Source organism: Nannospalax galili, unplaced genomic scaffold (assembly GCF_000622305.1).
Source record: "Nannospalax galili isolate Female #2095 unplaced genomic scaffold, S.galili_v1.0 scaffold381, whole genome shotgun sequence".
Lineage (NCBI taxonomy): Eukaryota > Metazoa > Chordata > Mammalia > Rodentia > Spalacidae > Nannospalax > Nannospalax galili.
This window is the reverse complement of record NW_008347312.1, coordinates 1,343,662-1,353,133: the sequence shown is the minus strand read 5'-3', so window position 1 is coordinate 1,353,133 and position 9,472 is coordinate 1,343,662. Positions and strand designations below refer to the sequence as shown.

At 39.2% G+C, this 9,472-nt stretch overlaps 1 protein-coding gene across 1 annotated transcript in view; it reads left to right on the top strand.

The window, feature by feature from the left end:
• LOC103742788 (transmembrane protein 180-like) overlaps nucleotides 1-9,472 on the top strand; it is a 77,093-nt gene that overhangs the window by 51,127 nt on the left and 16,494 nt on the right.

The following is a 9,472-nucleotide window of genomic DNA, read 5'->3' as shown; positions in this document are numbered from 1 at the left end:
ACATGTATAAACATCTTAATGTCAATTGTGTTAAAAATGAATTTTTCTGTATGAAATTGTATTTTAATAATGAAATGGTGATCTTTTTAAAGTTTAAAACCTCATTTAATTTTATGTCTTATAGGGGTTATATGGAGTACAGTATTGTATAACTGTATCAATTCAACTGTAAACCTAAAAATTTACAGCCAATATTGAAAGAGATGCATCTTAGCTGTGGAAATTGTTATTGACTATGTCAATGCTGGTGTAATGAAATGCTTCTTCTAATTATGTGATTATTAAATAAATAATTTAAAAAATAAAATAAAGAAAAAAAGAAAAAAATTGGGGGTGGGACTGGAAAGATGACTCAGCAGTTTAAGAGCACCAGCTGCTCTTGTAGAGGTCCTGGGTTGATTCCCAGCACCCACATGGCCACTAACAACCATCTGTAACTCCAGTTTCAGGGGATCCAAGGCCTTCTTCTGGCCTCCTTGGACATTGTACAACATGGGCGCACTTACACACATGCAGGCAATACACTCAAACACATAAAATGAATGATAAATTTTAAAAAATAAAAAAAAAATATTATGGGGTATGGAGAGATGGCTCAATGGTTAAGAGCAGAGGCTGCTTCTGTTGCAGAAGACCCGGGTTCAATCCCCAAAACCCACATGATGGCTAACAATCATCTGTAACCCCAGTTTCAGGGGATACGACACCCTCTTCTGACCTGCGTGGGCATTGCATGACATGGGTGCACTTACATACATGCAGGCAATATACTCAAACATATAAAATGAAAATAAATAAATAAACTTAAAAAATTTTTTTTAACGTGGGTGCTGGGATCCAAACTCAAGTCTTCATGCTTGAGCAGCAAGCTCTGTTACCTACAGAAGGATCTCTCTAGCCCTCCCTCCTGCAACCTAAGACTTTCCAAGCATGCAATTAGTGTGCTCAGTGGAGGCTTTGCCTTTGCAAATCATCACAGGTGTTGCCCAGCCCCCTCCCCTCCCCAAGGAAACAGGAGAAAAAGACAGTTCCATCTGAGAGGTGGAAAATCTCCCAGAGAGACCCACTGGCAGCTGGAATCCGGTTTCTTGATTTCTGAAACTGGAATCTGTTATAACTAGAGAATGCTGAAGGATAATGGGCTCCTGCTGCTGCTGAAACACTGGGACTAGAACACATAGGTGCCCCTTCCAAGCAGAAACCAGCCCTTTCATAAAGCACATATTGTAGCAGTTCTGGGACTAGGGAGCAGCTCCTAGCCACAGACCCCTCTCTTAAGGCTTGATTAGGCCACTTCCTTTCTCTCGTATTGGAGATGTGTGATCTAGGCTGCTTCAAGAGGAACTTGGATTTCCATTACTTCTTGGCATCTTGCACCCATTGTCTCCCATCTAGTATGTCTTTGTTCTAATCAATGAACAACCAAGGCCGGTAAGTGATGCCTCAGGTTTATGAGCACTTACAACATCATGTTCAAAAGCATAATCACGACCTTGTTCTCTCATTCTGGAAATCTGTGCTCAGTTCTTTCAAACCTCTTGTGTCATAATCGGTTGTGGCCAATTAGATACCAGTGATTCCTTCACCTAACATAGTCAGAGCTGCTAAATTACAACAATGTGGGAATGAATGCCAATTGGAAAGACATGGTTTTTAAGCCATTGTGGCTTCAAGCGGCAGAAAACCAACACAGGCTAGTTTCAACAGAATAGGGCTCTGTGAAAAGTCAAGCAGAATTGGATTTCAAGTGACGTCAGCAACATCACTTTGACCTTTCCTCTGTTTGAGTGTTTATCATCTAGCAGTAACATAGCCTCTAGGTTTACATGACTGAACATCCTGGAACTGTTAAGAAACATGCATCTTTGTCCCAGAAGCACATCAAAAGTCCCCAGGCAGAGGCTGAGTCACATGCTCATCACCAAGACAGTGGAGGTACCATGAGGCATGACGTCTGCTGACTAGGTGTGGGCAAATGTCTGATTGTTGGGGTGCGAGTGGGGCAGTCAGGCTCCACCAAGTCTTAAGGACAGAGGCAGGTTTCCTTTGGAAGAAGGAAGAGAGGAATTTTCTTTTAATTTGTTTTCGAGTTTTAAATGTTATTTCGTGTGTATGAGTGCTCTGCCTGCATGTATGTAAGCACACCTGTGTCATGCAATGCCCTTGGAGGCAAGAGAGTATCAGATCCCCTGGAACTGGAGTTAATATTGCTTGTTAGTTGCCATGTGGGTTTGGGGAATTGAACCCAGGCTCTCTGCAAGAGCAGCCAGTGCTCTTAACCATCTCTCCATCCTCCAAGAGGAGTTTTCTTAAAAGAAGGAATTCTTGGCCAGGTGTGGTGGAGCCTTTAATCCCAGCACTTGGGAGGCAGAGAAAGGTGGATCTCTATGAATTTGAAGCCAGCCTGGTATAGTGAGCTCCAGGCCAGTCAGGGCTACATAGTGAGAACCTGTATTTAAAAAAATAATTCTGGCCCGGCATGGTGGCGCACGCCTTTAATCCCAGCACTTGGGAGGCAGAGGCAGGCGGATCTTTTTGTGGTTGGGGGCCGGCCGGGCTTCATAATGAGGTTCAGGACAGCAGGGGCGGCAGGGGGGGCACGCCTCAACAAAAAAAAAAAAAAAAAAAAAAAAAAGAATTCTGGGCAAAACAAAGCACTAGATCCCCCTGGAAATGAGGTCTCCACAGAGAATTTGGGCATATTAGAAGTGAAGATACTCTCTGGATGTAGTAGGTGGTCTAGCCTCTGACCTTGGCCCATGGTGGTTGTCTGAGCATCCAAGGAGTAGCAGCAAATGAGTGGAGGGGAGTAGGTAGAGTTCAGTTCTTGGACTGTGTAGGAGTCAAGGTGAAGTGCAGTCTTGAGAAGGATGATAGTTATTTCATGCAGAAGAGACTACTGTACAGCATCATCTTATTAAAAGGACATGGAATTTAAAGGATTTGGTGCTAGGAGCCACATATGAGGGAGAACATATGTCATTCGTTTTGCTGAGTCTGTGTTACTTCACTTAGTATAACAGTTTCTAGATTCATCCATTTACCTGCAATTTCATTATTTCATCTTTCTTTACTGCTGAATAGAACTCCATTGTGAAAATATACCACATTTTTGTTAATCACTCGTCAGTTGAGGGGCACTTAGGTTGCTTCCACTTCTTAGCTATTGTGAAAAGAGCAGCAACCAGCATGGTTGCACAAGTATCTCCACAATAGGATGAGTCCTTTGGGCATATGCCAAAGAGTGGCATAACTGGGTCATATGGTAGGTTCATTTTTAGTTTTTTAAAAGTTCTTCACACTGCTTTCCATAAGGATTGCATGAGTTTGCAATACCACCAGCAGTGAACAAGTGTTTCCCTTTCCCCACATCCTCTCCAGCATTTGGTATCATTTATCTGACTGGGGTAATATGAAATCTTAAAGTGGTTGTAATTTGCATTTCCCCAATTACTAATGATGTTGAACACTTAAGATGTTTCCTAGCCATCTTTATTTTTCCTTTTGAGAACTCTCTGTTCAGATTGAGCCCTTCTTTTAATGGGGTCATTAGTTTTCTTGATTCTTTGGAAGGATGGTCATTTTCACAATATTAATTCTTCCAATCCATGAGCATGGGAGGTCCTTCCATCTTCTGGTGTCTTCCTCAATGTCTTTCTTTTAAGATTTAAAATTTTTTGTTGTAGAAGCCAGGTATGGTGGCACACACTTTTAATCCCAGCACTTGGGAGGCAGAGGCAGGCAGATCTCTGTGAGTTCAAGGCCAGCCTGGTTTACATAGTGAGTTCCAGGCAACTGGGGCTACATGGAGATTCTGTCTCAAAGAATTTTTTTTTCAGAGATCTTTGATGTTTTTGGTCAGGTTTATTCCAAGATATTTTTTGAGGCTATTGTGAATAGGATTGTTTCCATGTACTCTTTCTCCAGTTGCTTCTTATTGTTATACAGAAAAGCTACTAATTTTTATAGATTAATTTGTAACCTGCCACTTTACTGAAAGTGTTAATCAGTTCTAGAAGTTTTCTAGAGGAATTTTGAGGATCTCTTAGGTATAATATCATATCATCTGCAAGAAGGGATAATTTGACCTCTTTTCCAATTAGTATTCCTTTAATTTCCTTCTCTTGTCTTATTGCTCTAGCAAGATTTTCAAGCACTATACTAAAAAGGAGTGGAGATAGTGGATAGCCTTGTCTAGTTCTTGATTTTAATGTGAATGCTTCCAGGTTTTTTTCCATTTAGAATGATTTTGGCTGTGGGTTTGTTGTATGTAGCTTTATGCTGAGGTATGTTCCCCCCAGTCCAATTCCCTTTAGGACTTTTATCATGAATGCATGATGAATTTTGTCAAAGGCCTTTTCTGGATCTATTGAGGTGACCATGTGATTTTTGTCTTTGAGTTCATTTATATGTTTTATGACATTTATTGACTTAGGTATACTGAACCATCCTTGCATCTCTGGAATAAACCATACTTGATCACGGTGGATGATCTTTTTGATGTGTGTTTGTATGTGGTTTGCAAGTATTTTGTGAGAATTTTTGCATCTATGTTCATTAAGGATATGGGTCTGTCTTTTTTGGGTGTGTCCTTACATGGTTTTGGTATTAGAGGGATGCTGACTTCATAGAAGGAATTTGGGAGTTTTCTCTCTGTTTCTATTAAAGTAGTATTGGATATACATGTTTTTAAAACGTCTGATAGAATTCTGGTGTAAATCCATCTGGGATTGGGCTTTTTTATAGTCAGGAGGTTTTTTTTTTTTTTTTCATTACTGTTTCAATTTCCTTATATGTTATGGGTCTGTTTAAACTGTTGATCTTGAGCTGGGTGTGGTGGTGCACACTTTTAGTCCCAGCACTTGGGAGGCAGAAGCAGGTGGATCTCTGTGAGATTGAAGCCAGCCTGGTCTACATAGCAAGTCCAAGGCCCGCTGAAACTACAGGGAGACCCTGTCTCAAAAAGACAATGAAACAAAACAAAACAAAAACAACAAAACAAACCAAAATAAAAAACTGTTGAATTCTTCTTATAATGTTCTGGGTCTTTTTGGTCTGTTGTGATGTTTCCCCTTTTAGCTCTGATTTTGTTGATTTGGAGGTGCTCTTTCTTTTGGTTAACTGGGTATATTGTTTAGCTTTTCAAAGAACCTGCTCTTATATTCATTGATTCTTTATATTGTTTTGTTTCTATTTCATTAATTTCTGCTCTGATTTTTGTTATTTCTTCTTGTCTGCTGGGTTTGGGTTTAATTTGTTCTTGCCTTTCCAGAATCTTGTGTTGCACTGTTAAGTCATTTATTTTTGCTCTTTCGGCTACAAACTTCCCTCTTAGGACTGCTTTTAAAGTGTCCCAGAGGTTTTGTTGTGTTGTATTCTCCTTTTTGTTTAGTTCTAGGAATACTTTTCTTTCTTAACTTATTCTTTGACTATTAATTATTCAGGAGTATGTTGTTTAATCTCCATGAGCTTCTTTTGGTATTGACTTTAAGATTGTGTGGTCAATTTTTGAGAACGTTCCATGGGGTGCTGAATAGAAAGTGTATTCATTGGTGCTTGGGTGGAATATTTGGAAGATGTCTGTTAGGTCCCTTTGATGTATGGTATTGTTTAATTCAGATGTTTTTCTGTTTATTCTTTGTCCAGTTGGCCTGTCTAATGGAGACAGTGGGGTGTTGAATTCCCCTACTATTACTGAGTTGGGATTAATCCGTGTCTTAAAGTCCTGTAGTGTTGCTTTTATGAATTCGGTTGCACCAGAGTTTGGTGTATATATGTTCATGATTGTAGTATCTTCTTGTTCAATTGTTCCTTTGATCAGAATGAAGTGACCTTCTTTATCTCATCTGATTGGTTTTAGTTTGAAGTCTATTTTGTTAGATAGTAGAATTGCAACCCCTGCTTGTTTCCTAGTGACATTTGCTTGGAATATTCTTTTCCATTCTTTCACCTTAAGGTAGTGCCTGTCCTTGAAGGTGAGATGGGTTTTTTGCAGACAACAAAAGCATGGATTTTGTTTCTTTTTTTTTTTTTTAGATGGGAAGAACATTTTTATTGTTCTTAATAAACTGGAAAAGATGTAATAGAATCATTAAATTAGCCAGATGTATTGGTGCATGACTTTAAGCCCAGCTACCTGGAGGCAAATGTTGTGAGATTGAGGCCAGTCTGGCTTCCTAGCATGCTCTAGGTCAGATGGAGATATAAGGAGACACTGTCTCAAAAAAAATTTGCTGAATTCAGTTGCCAAAATAAACATAATGTGTTTTCTGGTAACTTCCTAAATAACTAGAAATAATTTAGCAGTATAAGAAAATGAACAAAGAGAAAGAAAAAAAAACAGGAGGAGAAAAATTACATTAACGTTTGTAAAGTGCTTCTATGGGGATAGGTTTCATTATGGCTTTTTCTAATCTTCTTTAGTTTGCTTTTCCTCCCTATACTCCCTCTTCTGTCAGGCCCTTCCATTCCCACCCATTGAACCCTTTCTAGTCGACTGCTCCCCTTTCCCCCTTCATATCACTGCATTCTACTTCCACTCACAGGAAGCCTTCAAGCTCCCTATATTCATTTATTAGTTTTTTGACTTCTCTGAACTTTCAGATTTAATCATGCATATCTAAGATTTCAAAGCTAGCTAGCATCCAGCTATGAGAGAGAACATTTTTGTCTTACTGAGTCTCGGTCATTTCACTCATAACAGTTGTGTCCAGTTCCATTCATTTACCTGTGAATTTCATAATTTTTGTTTTTTTAAGAGTTAAATAATATTCACTTGTGGATTTTGTTTCTCAATCCATTCAGCTGGCCTGTGTCTTTTGACTGGGAGTTTAGTCCATTGATACTTAAAGTCACTATTGAAAGATGTGTATTGGTTGCTGTCATTTTAATTTCTGTTTGCATTCTTGGTCTAATTTTGTGTTTCTACAATTATACCTTCATTTAGTTTCTTTCTGTTGACCCTGGGGTTTAGTCTTATTTCCATTCTTTGTATCACTTCAAGTATTCTCTGAAGGGCTGGTCTTGTGGACATGTATCCTTTCAGCCTATTCATGTCATGGAAGATTTTTCTTTCCCCTTCAACTATAATAGACATTTTGCTGGGTATTCTGGGTTGGCATTCATGGTTTTTAGAACTTGGAATACTTTGGTCCAGGGTCTTCTGGCTTTCATAGTTTGCATTATTGATTGTAATTCTGATGGGTTTTATATGTGAGCGTTTTTCTTTCTTTCTTCTTTCTTTCTTTCTTTCTTTCTTTCTTTCTTTCTTTCTTTCTTTCTTTCTTTCTTTCTTTCTTTCTTTCTTTCTTTCTTTCTTTCTTTCTTTCTTTCTTTCTTTCTTTCTTTCTTTCTTTCTTTCTTTCTTTCTTTCTTTCTTTCTGTCTGTCTGTCTGTCTTTCTGCTTTCAGTATTCTCTCCTTGTTCTGTACATTTACTATGATATGCCATGGGGAGTTTCTTTTCTGATCCTCTCTATTTGGTGTTCTATGTGCTTCTTGTATTTATATGAGGGTGTCTTTCCTTAATTTTGGGAAATTTTCTTCTACAATCCTGTTTAAGATCTGTTGAAAATATCACTAACCTGAAATTCTTCTCCTTCCTCTATGCCTATGATGTGTAAAATTTGTCTTTTCATAGTATCCTACATTTCTTGAATATTCCATTCCTATGTTTTTAATTTTTTTTTCATAATCTTTGCTTGAGTGGTCCAATTCTTCAACTTTATCATCCATTCTTGATATTCTGTTTTCCATTTCATTAATTTTATTGGTGAGGCTTTTGCCTGTTTTTTTCTTTTACATATATATATATATTTCATTTTATGTTTGTGAGTATATTGCCTGCATGTATGTAAGTGTACCCATGTCATGCAATGCCCATGGAGGTCACAAGAGGGTCTGATTCCCCTGGAACTGGAGTTATGGATGGTTGCTAGCCGCCATGTGGGTGCTGGGAATGGAACCTAGGTCCTCTGTAAGAGCAGCCAGTGCTCTTAACTGCTGAGCCATCTCTCCAGCCCCCTTCTGTTTTTTCAAATTGGCTTATTGAGTTTTTCATTCCCTTCTTCATTTCAACCTGAGTTTTCTTCAATATTTCTGTCTCTTTTGTGAATTCAGTCAGAATTCAGACAGAATTATCTCTGTCTCCTTTTAGTTCTTTGATTTATTTGTGTGCTCTTTAAATTCATTGACTTCTTTGATCCTGTTTATGATTGTTCTTTTGAATTCTGTGTCCTGGGTTATCTCTAGGAGGTCCTCCTTGTAGAACTCTTCTATAGGACTGGTGTAGTTTGGTGGGAACATATTATTGTATTATTATTTTGGTTTTCTATATTATTATTTTCCCATTGTGATTTTGGCATGTGGATTTTTTTGTTGTTTGTGATTCTGGTATGAAACTTAAGCCTTCCTTTGTTGAACTGAAGTCTGCTTCTCTTTGTTTTGTGCCTTAGTTTTCTTATTGGGTATGTAAAACTGGTTGGTCTAGGCTTCAGGTTCTCTCTTTTGATTTTATATTGGAGGGACCAGATGGCTTCAGTTCAGCAACTCAGGAGCTCCTGCAGAGGCCCAAGTCAGGTGCCAATCAGGTACTCTCAGTCTTTCTCCTAAGGTGTGGGCCCCCACGAGCGAGCAGTCACAGTACAATTTAGGAAGATCGCTAAGTGAAGACCCAATTTAGGCATTCTCAGTAATCTGCTAAGGTCTGTGCTCCTAGTGAAGGGTAGAGAAGCCTAGCCTTGGAACAGTGTGTGTGGGGGAGGCACATGTAGTCCCAATGTAGGGGGGATGGGCATGGCCTGATTTGGGGAAGCTCACCACCATGTGGAGGCGGGATCCAGGCACTCTCAGGGATTCTGCTCTAATTTTTTTTTAAATTAAGGTTAAGAGCACTGACTGCTCTTGCAGAGGACCTGGGTTCGATTCCCAGAACCCACATGGTGGCTACAAACCGTCCTTAACTCCAGTTCCAGGGGAATCCAAAGCCCTCTTTTGACCCCACAGCATTTCATGACACGGGTGCACTCACATGCAGGCAATACACATAAAATGAAAATAATAAAATATTTAAAAAACATTAATTTTATGAATATTAATGCTTTGCATGTATGTTATGTGTGCCACACTCATGGAATGCTGGTGGAGGCCAGAAGAGTGCATAAGGCCCCTATGTAACTGGAATTACAGATGGTTGTTAGCCACAATGTGGGTGCTGGGAATCAAACCCGGGTCCTCTAGCTCCAGGAGGTTCTTTTTTATTGCTTATGATTTAACTGAAAAATATGCTCTGCGGAAATATTTGGGCTTAATGGAAGTTATGAACGCAGAACCAGGCCATGCTGCTTCTGGATATTATTATTAGCCTTGGATTTCTCTAGCCGGGTTGAGTGGAGGTAAGTTTAGTACTAGAAATGAGTGCCCAAATCCACCGTGTTTAAAACTTGAAGGCCCTTCAAGACTGAAGACATATGAGG